Source organism: Macaca fascicularis, chromosome 5 (assembly GCF_037993035.2).
Source record: "Macaca fascicularis isolate 582-1 chromosome 5, T2T-MFA8v1.1".
NCBI lineage: Eukaryota > Metazoa > Chordata > Mammalia > Primates > Cercopithecidae > Macaca > Macaca fascicularis.
In genome coordinates this window covers 50,556,941-50,571,665 of record NC_088379.1, presented here as the reverse complement: position 1 = coordinate 50,571,665, position 14,725 = coordinate 50,556,941, and positions in this window count along the sequence as shown.

Genomic DNA, 14,725 nt, shown 5'->3' with positions numbered 1-14,725 from the left:
GGATGGCTCAGGGCAGGGCCACCCCCTCCAGAAGTCTTGCCCTAGAGGGCATCCTACAAGGGCTTTCGCAGGAAGCTGAGGCAGAACTCACTGGGGGTGGGCAGCTAAGGGGGAGGTTGGTTCTAGTTATCTGGTTAGGGGGGTCATACCACCTACTCTCCCCACCCAACCCATGCCACTCCAGCTCCAGGACCCCATTTCTGAGTGACAGACCAGCCCATTCAATGTCTTCTTTCGGTCCATGATCCCACTGACCTACTCTAGCCTGATGGAGGGAAATGAGAAGCTCTGGTTCTGCCATCTCTCCCACTCTGCCAGGTGCCGGCTGTGGAACAAAGGCTTGCCTTTGTGGGGAGGATAAAACCTGCCCAACCTGCCTCACCTTGGTTATTCGCATTGCAAGGAGTCATTACCATGGGCAGTGTGGGCTCAGGCCACCCCTCCAGTTTGCTTTCCATAAATGCAAATTGTCCCTACTGTGAATGAGGAATGACTCACAGGCATGCGCCACCACATGAACCGCCACACCCAGCCATAAAGTTATTTTTAACTCAGGTTTATTTACAAAGAAATGGAATCCCAGAGAATCCAGAGAGGCAGAGTCAGAGTGACTGCGTTTAACCACCAAAGACAAGAAGCGTGGGCATATTTACAATACAGGGCAGCAGGAACGTATTGCTAACCAGTTGCCTTAGCTCACAAAGACCTGTGGTGGTAACTGATCATAGTGTTCCTAGGAACAAAATGGATGGGTAGTCAAAAATGTAGCTTGCATCATTATAGTGGAAAGTCACAGCCTTTTACCCAGTTTTCAGACTTAATAACTTTACAGATGCAGAGGGCCTTGATTGAAGAATGTCTCTGGTGGTCCACCCTAACCAGAGCCATGCAGGCAGGAGAATTCTGGGACATGTAGTTCAGTCTAGCCAAGTCTAGCCAAGTCGACAATTATAAAGCCACCACTCCTAAGGAAGACGCAGAGCAGGGATTTGACCATAGGTGGTCAGGAGTCGCAGGCTCCACTCTTAACTGTTACTCTATTTTACCTCCTTGGGGTACCCAGGTTGGTCTTGAATTCCTGGGCTCAAGTGATCCACTGCCTCTGCTTCTCAAAGTGCTGGGATTATAGGCATGAACCACTTTGAGAAGCAGAGGTGCCATAAAGTTATTTTTAACTCAGGTTTATTTACAAAGAAAATGTATCACAGACCTTACGTAGTTCTGGGCCACGAGGCTGCCTCAATGAACTTTCCATCTATTGAGCTTATGGTAAATGTTCCACCATCTTCTAATTGGAATCTACACTAATGGCCAAATAATACGTAGACTCGAAAGTATGTATGCTTTACAAAAAAATTACACTTACATTAACATACCTGATTCTATCCTGAAGTGGAGCCAAAAGTCTCTGTAGTTTGTTTAACAGATTCAAAATAGTAGAGAGAAAATTTCAGCAAATCACCGTACTATTTTGCTGTCCTCCCTCCCAAACAATGCAGCAGCTGAGTGGTGGCTGGACTGCCGGATTCTGGGGGTGCTGGTCTGCCCGGGATTTTCATAGTTTAGTGCAGAAACTCCCATGCCCTGGCAAACCAGGAGGTTTGGTCACCCTAGCTGGGGGATAAGCAGGCCTTACATGCCCACCTAGGAAGGTCTGAGTTTATCAGTACGGTAGCATCATGAACACACAGGCACCAGGTACAGCTTTCCAGAAGCCTCTTTTCTCAAAGAAGAAAAGACAAGATCATAAGCCCCACAAAATGGCAGATTTGCCACTGGATCCAGTTGCCTTGTGCTTTCCTCATCACTCACACTGTGGTGGGCGTGAGCTGGAGTTCCAGGCCCTCCAGACCAGGGTTGAGGGTTTTTTCACCTCAACCTGCAAAAGAGACACCCACAGAGCTTTTCCAGTCTGCAGGTGCCTTAGTGCAGGAAGTTGTCTCCTGGTTCTTTTCCTGGAACATGCCGGAATGTTGGTGTGCAGGTTGCACATGGTAAATCCAGTCCCACATGCCTATCTCCCTAAGCCTTTGGAGTCTCTCTTCCATATTGTGACAGGAAAGCTCTCTAGTAAGTGCGCTCATGTGAATGAATTTAGCCTGCTCTAGTGTTCTATTCCATTATTCTTGTTTGAACATCTTTAGGATGTACTTCCACACATGTTCCCCAGGTCTCTGAAGATACACATTAGAAAAGTGTGGCAATTCTTTTGGCGTATAAACTATTTCTTCCTGGGTCATGGTGGGTCCCTGTCCTACTGGAACGTGCTGAGATTTGGCAATAATCATGAGTCTAGTGGCAACACGGGGTGGTTGTGGTAGATTTAGAGCAGAATGAGTAACTCCTTTTAAGGCATTTGTCTCCAGATGAGCTTATCACAGATATTTAAGCAGAGGAAAGCTAGTCTTCTACCGAGAGCAAGCTACTTCCACAGGAGAGGGAAGCTCAAAACTATGCATTCAACTCTTGTTGTAAGTCAGTGACCCACACTCTTAAATTGTATGTTTAATGTTTTAGTGTTATGCCCAGACCATTTGTTCCCCAAAGAAGACCACCAGAGTCCAGAGTCAAAGCCAAGCGGCAAGGATCTTTACTACAAGTTCGAACCTGGTCCCTCCTTTACACAGTATACAAGAGGGCCCCGATCAATGCGAGCGTTTGCTTTTTATAGCCCGAAAGTTGCAGGGGAACAAAGAAATTCTTTTGGCTCCCGCGCTTTCAGTAACCTTGAACGGCTGTCTCCTTATCGGAGACTTTCCAGGTGGTGTTTGTACTGGGCTCAGGGAGTTTGAGAGATATATGGCAGTATGTGGTGGGATGGGAGGATGGGATGTGTTTGTACTAGGCTCAGGGAGTTTCGAGCCCGGGGGCTGAGGAATGTGCCCAGCTCCTTTCATTAGCAGTATCAGCCCTCTGGCTGTAAGCAATAAAAGATTCTTTTAGGGCTATCTCAAAGCTCTGTGGTCCGCTAACGATGACTTGAGCTGAGAGTTAAAGGATTTGGGCTTGTCATTTTTCTTTCTGCTAATACTAAAGTATGCTCAGAAAAGTCCGTCTCACAGCACATCCCTTACAGTCATCATGTACTGCCACAACAGTTAGTTGCAACTGCCATTTTGGCTCCTAAGACACTTGCTTCAGTTATAACTTCATTACAATTAGCCACAAGTGCTAGCTTGATGTGTGATGTCCCTGCACGCCACAGGTCACTAGCTTCCCATTTCCCATTGCTAAGGAGCTCAGTGCTGTGCTGAACTCCAAGGACAGGGTCAACCCTCAGATCCCGTCTCCGCAGGTCTATCTCCTAGGACTGCTCCCAGCACCAGTTTGTGGCAGTTGGATTCTGTACTAGTCCAGAATCGGAGTATAATTTGAACAGGGAAAGTTTAATAGAATTATTAACTAGAGGAGGGAAATAACTAAAAGGGGTAAGCAGAATGCTAAAGAATACTCTAGAGCTGAGAAAAGTACTTGAGGAAGAAGCAAACTTGGAAGGGATTCCTCTCGTCAAGCTGGAATTCAAGCTCTGCTGGAGAAGGAGTGGCTGCAGTCCACTGGAGGGTGGACAAGTTTGCTGGGTTGACCCAGGCCAGAGGCAGTCTAAGTCACTGGACAGGCAGGTAATATTCTTCTAGGGAGTAGGGGGACAGAAGCTGGCCAGAAAACCACAGTTAGGACAAGCAAGTGGGAAACATGTCTCCGGAATGTACGTGGGAAGGTTGGGAAACCACTCCAAGGTGTAGGAGGGCTGAGGCTAGCGGATGGACCTGTGCAAAGATTGAGGGCATCAAGAACCCCTTTACTGACTGCTTGTCATGAGGCCTGGTGTTAGGAGGGCTGCAGCCGGGTGGTCACAGAGCTGGAGCTGCTGGCTTGCCAAGGGACTGTGCCCTCTCTGTGCACACTGGTATGTTACTTTGCTAGGTCTCCCACAACAGAGGACCACAGACTGGGGGGCTTCAGCAACAGAAATGTATTTCCTCACAATCTGCAGCTAGAAGTCCAAGATCAAGGTGTTGGCGGGGCTGGTTTCTTCTGGGGACATCTTTCCTTGGCTTGTCTTCCCCCAGTGCCTTCACATGTTTCCTTTTGTGTGAGTCTGTGTCCTCATCTCCTCTTCTTGTAAGGACATGAGGCATATCAAATTAGGGCCCACACTAGTGACCTCATTTAACCTTAATCACCTCTTTAAAGACCCTATCTCCAAACACAGTAGCATTCTGAGGTACTGCAGGTTAGGATGCCAACATGAATTTTGGGGGGACACAATTTAGCCTGTAATAGTTGGGGAGGAGCATTACTGGATGTCCCTGCCATACGTTGCATACAGCCAGGAGCAGAAGCAAGAAGCCAGTGGAAGCACACCTGACCAGGAAGAAGCCCATTCCTCCTGCAGTGTCCCTCTAGCGCCCTCTACTGAAAAAGTCTGACACCCCACTCACTGCGAAGGAGAAATGTCTACAGGATTCAACTCCACTATTGCAGAGTAGATAATGAAGGACGGATTGAGAGCTAAGAGGCAATAAATTAATAACTAGCACACTGGTTCCTCAGCTTTCCCAGCATTTCTGTGAGTTTTCTAATGTCCTCTAGAGAAAATGTGTGCCTAAACTGAGCGGTTTACAACTGAGAACACTGGCAAATTTGTAGTTTCCCACTTTTTTTTTTTTTTGACAGTAGTTGTGCATTATGGTACCTTCAAGTGGTCATTTTGGGAGGAATAAACAAATTTTCCCTGGGATTTTACTATTATGATAAGTATAAATTAAAAATTATCTCCATTTAGCTTGGCATGGTAATGGGCTGTGGAAACAAGACCAGAAATCCAGCTTTTCCGTTGTTCCTTGTATCTGCCTGATTCATTCCCGCTTCAAGGCTGATACACTTGCTTTTCCTCCTTCCTGGAACTCTCTTCCGTCAGGTATTCACATAACTTCCTCCCTCACGTCAATTAAACCTCTGTTCAACTGTCACTCGGAAATCCCTCCTTAGTACTCTATCAAAAATAGCCTCATTTCCCCAAAACTCTCTTTCACCAGGCTTTAGTTTTCCTTATAACAACTTACTACCATGTTATATTACTTAAAGTAGCCTATGTACTTATTTACCTACAGAGTTATTCACTTATTATTAAAATGCAAGTTCTAGGAGGGTAGGGATATGTCTTGTTCATTGAGGTATCCTCAGAACCTAGAATAGTGTATGGCATATAATAGGTACTTGATAAATATTGATTAAGTGAAGGAACGTAGGTTTCAGAAGATAATTGGTTTTTCCAGAGCACAACTCCACATGCAGGCATATCTACAGCAATGAAAATTTAGCCCCAACTTAATTAGGATGGCAACGATATAATTGTGTTTTGATTATTCTCACCCTCACTTGGTAAAAATGACTTTCGTTCACTTTTTAAAAATTGTGGTATGGTTAGCATACAGTAAAATTCACCTTTTGTGTGTGGGTACAATCCTAAGAGTTTTGGCAAATGCCTGTAACTATGTAAAACCATTGCAATCAAGATATAGAACAGTTCCATCATCGTCCAAAATCTCCTCTTTCCCTTTTGTAGTCAGATACTCCTCTGACCTCCAGTCCCTGGCAGCCACTGATCTGTTTTCTGTTCTTAATAGTTTTGCTTTTTTCAGATTATCACACAAAGGGAATCAGGTAGTATATAGTTTTCTGGGTCTGCCTTCCTTCACCTAGCATAATGCATTTGAGATTCATGCATTTTGCTACATATATCAGCTGTCTGTTCCTCTTTATTGCTGTATAGTATTTCATTATACATACGAAACAAACTATGTATCATAGTTTGTTTATTCTTTCACCAGTTAAAGGACATTAACGTTTTATCTTTTTTTCCAATTTGGGATTATAATGAATCAAGCTATTAATAACATCCATGGACAGGTTTTTGTGTGAACATAAATTTTCTTTCCTCGTGGGTAAATACCTAGGAGTGATTTTGCTGAGTCATATACTCAGTGCATAGTCAACGATAAGAAATTGCCAAGCCAGGCTGGGCGCGGTGGCTCACAGCTGTAATCCCAGTACTTTGGGAGGCTGAGGTGGGTGAATCACTTGAGGAGTTCGAGGTGGGTGGTCCCAGCTACTTGGGAGGCTGAGGCAGGAGAATCGCTTGAACCCAGGAGGCGGAGGTTACAGTGAGCTGAGATCACGCCACTGCACTCCAGCCTGGGTGACAGAGCAAGACTCTGTCTTAAAAAAAAGAAAGAAATTGCCAAACTGTTTTCCAAAGTGACAATACCATTTTGCATTTCTACAAGCAATGTATAAGAGTTCCAGTTACTCTACATCTTCACCACCATTCGCTATAATGTGGGATGGCTATGGACTTTGGAAATAAGACTAGAAATCTGGCCTTCTTGTTACCTGAATCTGCTTAATTCATCCCTGTGTCAAGGCTTATGCACTTGCTGTTCCATCTTCTTGGAACACATTCACGTGTGTTAGTGTAACTTCATTCACATTTTATTTTAAAGGAGAGCCTATCTATGTACACATAAAGACCAGTTAAAAACAGAATGAAGAAAATCAGAAACATAAATCCATGAATGAGGAAAAATTATAAAATTGTATGCCTTTCCCTGCATTCTTCACCATGTGTCAGAGATCTTAACAATTTTCAATTAGTAATTAACTAATCTGTGCTAAAAATGTTTTTATTTGTAACATGTTTTTAAGTGGATTTGTTTAAAATATTCAGTGTGTATTTTGGCCCGGCACAGTGGTTCATGCCTGTAATCCCAGCACTTTGGGAAGCCAAGGCAGGCAGGTCACCTGAGGTCAGGAGTTCGAAACCAGCCTAGCCAACATGGTGAAACCCTGTCTCTACTAAAAATACAAAAATTAGCCAGGCGTGGTGGCAGGCACCTGTAATGCCAGCTACTTGGGAGGCTGAGACACAAGAATCGCTTGAATCCTGGAGGCAGAGGTTGCAGTGAGCCGAGATCTTGCCACCGCACTCCAGCCTGGGACACAGAGTGAGACTCTGTCTCAGAAATAAAATAAAATAAAATATTCAGTGTGTATTTTTAGCAGTGTTTAAAAAATACTGACCAGAGCCATAAACTTTCTCCAGATTCTAAAGTGTGTCTTTAACACTTTCCTCTCTTCAAGGAAATGACGTAAACCAAGAGCAATTTATATTTATGAGGCATTCCTGCAATGGGACATGACCTCTGATCCCAATAATTCTTTCACAGATGCTGTGTTGACATTTCTATTGCTTAAGTATAAAGCAAGTAAAAGCCATGATTATTTCAGTTTGTTACTATGCCAACGCTGCCTAAGAAAAAAATTACTAACTTGAATTTTCAAGATTGTTCAAGAGTTTTAAACCAGGTAAACAAATATAAATCTAGTTAACATTTGCATGCACTACTTTCCATTTCTTTACACTGAATTTATACTTTATTAATGGGGAGGATATCCCTATATATATATATTTTTTAATATTTATGTATTTTTTGAGACGGAGTCTTGCTCTGTCCCCTAGGCTGAAGTACAGTGGCATGATCTCAGCTAACTGCAATCTCTGCCTCCCGGGTTCAAGCAATTCTCCTGCCTCAGCCTCCTGAGTAGCTGGGATTACAGGCATCTGCCATCACGTCAGGCTAAGTTTTGTATTTTTAGTAGAAACAGGGTTTCACCATGTTGGCCAGGCTGGTCTTGAACTCCTGACCTCAGGTGATCCACCCTCCTCAGCCTCCCAAAGTGCTGGGATTACAGGCCTGAGCCACTGTGCCTGGCCTTGTTTTTTTTTTTATTTTTTGAGACACATCTGAGTCACTGTTGCTGGTGGGATATCCGTTTTAAAATTCATCTATAATTTTTACAAATTCCCCACTGTTTGTCTCCACCTTTCCCCCACACCCTAAATTGACACCATTTAAGAAACTCAGGCTTAGAAACTGAGTTTCTCCTGAAATAGAACCTGAAAAATCAGCTTCCTCTTAAGTGAATAGTTCCTCATAGAAGGTTTCCGGAAAGATAAATCCTCTGGAGAAGAAAAAGAGTGCCAAAAATGCCTGAAGGCAATGAATCACATACTATGCTATCAAAAGCTTTATATACGTGATTCATTCCACAAATATTTATTGAGAACTTACTATGTACTGGGCAGTATTCCAGACACTGGAAATAAAGTATGATGATTCAAACAGAAAATAGCTGTGCCCTCATGAAGTTAGGTTCCTGTTAGTGAGGACACACACCAAAGAAAATAAGTAAAACAAGTTACAGTCATGTGCTACACAATAATGTTATGGTCAATGATGGGATACATGTAGGGCAATGGTCCCATAAGATTATATTGTATTTTCACAGTACCTTTTCTGCGGTTTTTTTTTTTTTTTTTTTTAAGGCAAGGTCTTACTCTGTTACCCAAACTGGCATGCAGTGTTGTGATCACTGCAGCCTGTACCTCCTGTGTTCAAGTATTCCTCCCACCTCAGCCTCCCAAGTAGCTGGGACTACAGCTATGTGCCATCACATCCAGCTAATTTTTGTATTGTTTGTAGAGATGGGGTTTAGTCATGTTGCCTGGGCTGGTCTTGAACTTCTGGGTTCAAGTGATCCTCCTGCCGTGGCCTCCCAAAGTGGTGGGATTACAGGTGTGAGCCACCACACCCAGCCCTTTTCTGTGTTTAAATATGTTTAGATATACAAATACTTACCATTGTGTTACAATTACCTACAGCATGAAGTAGGTATGCTGCACAGGTTTGTAGCCTAGGGGCAGTAGACTATATACCACGTAGCCTAGGTGTGTAGTAGGCTAGACCATCTAGGTTTGTGTACATGAACTCCATAACGTTTGCACAGGGATGAAATTGCCTAATGATGCATTTCTCAGAAAGTATCTCCATCTGTAAGTGACACATGACTGCATATCATACGTTTTAATACAGAGAAAAATAAAGCAGCGAGAGAGAAAAAGAAGTTTGTGTAATCGTATGTGTTAAGTTTTAGAAAATGAAGACAACGGTTTCACTGAGTTGGTGACCTTTAGGCAAATACTGAAGGAGGTGAGGAAGTAGCCATGGCAACATCTGAGAAAGCATTCCAGGAAGCCCAACGAGGCCAGAAGGCTGCAGCGGCACTGGCGAGGGAGGGAGTGGATGAAGAGCCAGGAGGCAGCAGGAGCCAGCTCACTGAGGGTCCTTCAGCCATGCTGAGGGCTTTGGCTTTACGCTGGGAGAAACGGGGACGTGTGAAATGGGGAGGTTCTGAGTAGAGGCATGACATACGCTGACTTTGGTTGTAGCAGGATCAGCCTGGCTGCTATGGTGAGGACACATGAAAGGGGGCAAGGGAGAGGGAGTGAGACCGGTTAGGATGCTATTGCATTAATCCAGTGGGGAGAAAATGGGGACTTGGCCAGGGTGGCAGCTGAGGAGGTGGTAGGAAAAGATTAGATTCTGCATGTGTTTTGAAGGTAGAACCAACAGTCTTTTCTAATGTCTTGAATATGGAATGTGGGAAAAAGGCATTATGGTTGATTCCAAGGTTTTGGTCGGAGCAAAAGGAAAAGTAGATACCATTAATGAGATGGCGAGGAGGGTGGGAGGAGGAGGTTTGAGACTGAGGTCAGGAGTTCACAATATATTGAATTGGAGGTGCCTATTTGGCATTCATGTTGAAATATCAAGTAGGCAGTTCAATATTCATTTCTGCCAAGTGCAAGTTCAAAAGGGAAGTTAAGGCTGGAGGTGCACATTTGCGAGTAATCAGGGTACAGATAACATTTAAAGTCAGGAGTTTAGATGAGATCATTTTCTCACGCAATTCTTAAAACACTAGCATGTGGAAGATACTATTTTAATCCTCATTTTAGATATAAAGAAACTGGCTGGAGAGGTTTAACTAGTTCACTCTAAGTCATTCAGTTAGTAACGGTAGGGACTTCAATGTTCATTCTTATCTCTACGAGAGAGTTTTCAAACTGGGCTCTGTGACAATCCTAAAAGAAAGGAAGGCACAGTTTAAGGGCACTGTCTCTGATTTCCATCTGTATGCATTTGTTGGGGTTTTATGTACGATTTTACTTGGAAAAAAAAAAGTATTTATGCTGAGTGAGGTGACTCATGTCTGTAACCCCAGCACCTTGGGAGGCTGAAGCAGGAGGACTGCTTGAGCCTAGGAGTTCAAGACCAGCCTGGGCAACAAAGCAAGACCCTGTCTCTACAAAAAGAAAGAAAGAAAGAGAGAGAGGCCAGGCGCAGTGGCTGATGCCTGTAATCCCAGCACTTTGGGAGGCCAAGGTGGGCGGATCACTTGAGGTCAGGAGTTGGAGACCAGCCCGGCCAACATGGTGAAACCCTGTCTCTACTAAAAATACAAAAATTAGCCAGGCATGGTGGCACACGCCTGTAATCCCAGCTACTGATTCTGAGCTTATTGAAGATAGAAACTGTCTAATTCATCTCTGCATTTGCAGCAACTAGCCTGTGCCTGCACACAGATGTTCAACAAATGTTTGATGACTGTCTGAATAATACATATTAATTGGAACAACTATAAAAATGTTAAATATGCTGCCTTCTCCATGGAAGAGATAGTTCAGTATAAAGCATGAAATCCAAAATCCCATCACAGTTAATAAAATGATGATCTTGTAAAATGAGAGCACAAGTCTGTCAGATATCAGATCTTGGGGATATAACCAATGAACGAGATAGCGTACATCAACAACAATAACCAAATGGGCAAAGACATGAAGGCAACTTACAAAGAAGAAGTAAAAATGCTCTATAAACACTTTGAAAAAGATCAACTACTTTAATAATCACAGAGTTGTGAGTGAAACCACATATTATTCTTGCCTACGTGTCAAGGTTTTAAAAATAGTATCTCTTCATATTGGCCAAGGTCTGAGAAAGAGGCTCTCATGCACTGCTATTAGCAATGTGTACCTTTCTGTAGGGTAATTTGAGAAAATGAATCCAAAACCTTTAAAATGTGCATACCACCATACTCCACCCTCCACACCTACCCTCCAGTCCCTGGAAATGTACCTGCACATACACGAAGACATTCTGCTTCTAGGATTTTTCCTAAGGAAATATTCACAGACATGTCCAATGATACAAATCTATTCATGGCCCTAGTGCTTGTAAGAAGGAAAAAAATGCAAATATTGAAATGCTATGCGTTCAATGATAGGATTAATTAAATTGCAGTGGATACATATAATAAAAACCTATGCAGCCAAAAAACACCAATATATTGAAAGAAGCATTAATGACATGGGAAAATATTAAGTGAAAAAAGTAGATTTTAAAAAAGAAGTATAGTATAACCTCCGCCTCCCAGGTTGAAGAAATTCTCATGCTTCACTCACCCTCCTGAGTAGCCGGGATTGAATTACAGGCGTGTGCTACCAAGCCCGGCTAATATTTTTTGTGTTTTTAGTAGAGACGGGGTTTCACCATGTTGGCCAGGCTGATCTCAAACTCCTGACCTCAAGTGATCCCCCTGCCTTAGCCTCCCAAAGTGCTGGGATTACAAGCATGAGCCACCATTCCTGGCCTGATTCATTTCTAAAGTTAAAAATTAGTTACTGTATGACAGCAGCTATATTAAATGTGTTGCATAGTCTCTAAATTATACATTAACCCTAAGAAATAGGCGTCACCATTGATACAGGGCAAATGAGCTCCCAAGTGGAGCTTAGTCCATGAGGGTTCTTGGCTTTGCCCGGGAAAGAAGGGCAAAGGGCAAGCCAGAGGTAGAAGAAAACACCTTTATCGAAAAGGCAGTGTTAGCTCCAGTGTTGTTAGAGCTGTGACTGCTCCTGCAGAGCGAGGCCACCCGGTGGGCAGAGAGTAGCATTACTTATATCCTTATATAGTTTTGATGATATGTACATGAAAATGTTTTTATAACGTTACCTTACATAGTCAACTTTTTGTATGTAGTTGAACAGCATTAATAATTTCTAGCCGGGCGCGGTGGCTCAAGCCTGTAATCCCAGCACTTTGGGAGGCCGAGACGGGCGGATCACGAGGTCAGGAGATTGAGACCATCCTGGCTAACACGGTGAAACCCCGTCTCTACTAAAAAATACAAAAAAAACTAGCCGGGCGAAGTGGCGGGCGCCTGTAGTCCCAGCTACTTGGGAGGCTGAGGCAGGAGAATGGCGTGAACCCGGGAGGCGGAGCTTGCAGTGAGCTGAGATCCGGCCACTGCACTCCAGCCTGGCCGACAGAGCATGACTCCGTCTCAAAAAAAAAAAAAAAAAATAATAATAATAATAATTTCTAATGGTTGCACCTAACACCAGGTCTGACAAATAACTCTAATGTTAGTTCACCTGATGTACAAAAATTACAAATGTTTACTGAGTGCTTACAGTGTGGTATATTGGGGGTATTTCAATGATTAAGACAAACAAGGTCCCACTTATCATGAAATCTCCATTCTCGCAAGGGAAGACAGATAATTTTTAAATCCATGAGAAAGGTATTATGATTATACCTATTTGAGTATTTGAGTCACAGAAAGGTCAGGAAACTTTCCCAAGATCACCCAACTGGTAGGCAGGTGTTAAAGCAGATTCCAACCCTGGCAAGCTGTCGTCATAACTTTCTTACTTCCTGCTCCCCTGGCACCCACCAGCCTAGAGAGAGAACCAGCCCAGAGGGTGGAGGGTGTACTTTTAGTTGGAGGAAACAGTAGGGTGAGGCCAGATTATAAAAATCTGGTAGAGGTGTTAAACAATTTAGCAAAGAAATCCGGGAAGAGGGAGAGGCAGCCCTTGTGATGTGGTATATTGGGGACATTTCAATGAGTAAGACATACAAGGTCCCTCTTATCATGAAATCTCCATTCTCACAGGGGAAGACAGAACATTTTGAAATCCATGAGAAAGGTATTATGATTATCCCTGAGTGAGTCACAGAGAGCTCAGGGAACTTGCCCAAGGTCACCCAACTGATAGGTATTAAAGCAGATTCCAACCCTGGCAAGCTATGGCCATGACTGGCGTTCATAACTCCTGCTCCACTGGCACCCACCAACTGCTCTGGGAATTCAGAGGGCAGGTCAGTTAGAGCTGGAATAGTTGTATTCATTTTGTTTTTAGACCCTGTGGCTCCCATCCTATCTCCACCCCCATCATGAATTTGTGGTAGATCATTGACCACAGTTTAAAAAGTTCTTTCACATGATTTCTATTGAAAAACTCACAGTGACTTTGATGCAGAAGAGTAGGGCAAGGACCCTCCCCGCTGAACAAATTCCCAAGGCGATGCTGGTCATTTCAACTATCACAAACTCCTGCAATGCTCCTTTCAATTCTCCCAGGGACTGACACTCCTGATCTAGATGGATGACTGCTGTGTGTCTTTCCAACTCGAGTTGCAAGTCTGTGATTCTAGAGACTAATAATGTACTTGATCGTTTTTTCTTTTTTAAAATCTGTTCCTTACCCATTTATATTATTTTTTCAGTGTTTCTACTGGGAGAAGGAAGGAAAATGAAAAAGAATTAAAATAATTCAATTACGTTTAAGCAGCTTTTTGAGAATAAGCTTTTTGAGCGTATATGAACTAATGTTATGTTCTCTTGTCCCATGGATCACAAAAAAGTTGCAGGACTTTTAGTGATTTAAAAATTTGCTCTATTTTTAACTTTCATAAACTAAGGAGAATGTTGTAAAATTGAACTACATTGTACTCGCCCATCTTTAACTGGAAAGGGTTAAGATGTTTTAAGCATTTTAAAACATACGGTCATATCTGTAAGAAAACAGAAACCAACACACTTAAACTCTGTCTATTCTGTTAAAATCAAAGTCAATCATATTTCCTCAAAAGTAGGGTACTATGTTCCTAATTCTTCTTCCCTTCAACTCACTGCTGCTATAGCAAAGTTACAGCTGCAACAACTGACCCAAGTCATTTTCAGTGACTCAGTATTTGCTGAGTAAACAGTTAATTTTTCCTATGCTTGTCAGTGCCTGGCATATGTAAGTGCTGTTAGCTGCATCATCTTCATCATCGTCGTCGTCATCACGCAATTTTATATTTACTGCTGCCTACACCCACATATACAAATGACTGTCTGCCCTATAGCCTACTGTCTATGAGAGCAATTTAAATCAAGTAAGACATATTTTAGGTTGCTAATGTTAAGAGCTGAAGAGAAAAAGAAAAAAAAAAGCAAGGGGACAGGAAGTATGGGTGGTATATGTGAGATTTTTGAAGGTGGCTAAGAAAAGCTTCTTAGAGAAGGTGACATTTAAGAAAGGTTCTGCAGTGAAGAAGTAAGACATGATCTGGGGAGAACTTTCCAGACAAAGTGAAGAGTAAATGCAAAGGCCTTGGGGTAGGAGTCTGCCCAGCCTGATTAAGGAACAGTGAGGCCAGTGGGGCTGCAGGTGTGAGTGTGGGAAGTCAGACACGAGGCCAGATCACGGAGGGCCTGGCAGGTGGTAGGACTTTTGTTTTGTACTGAGTGACCTAGGGAGATCCTGGAGGGTTCTGGGGAGAGGAATGACATGACCTTACTTAGGTTTTAAGAGAATTACTCTGGTTTCTGTGTTGAGAACATTCTGAAGGTGAGGGTAGGTAAGGGAAAAAACAGTAAACATTTAAGTATCACTATCCTATAAACTATAATGGGATAAGATAAAAAAGATATAGACAGAAAATCAAGGTAGTCTCTGGTGACTGCCTACTTCTTTGTTCTGGTCACT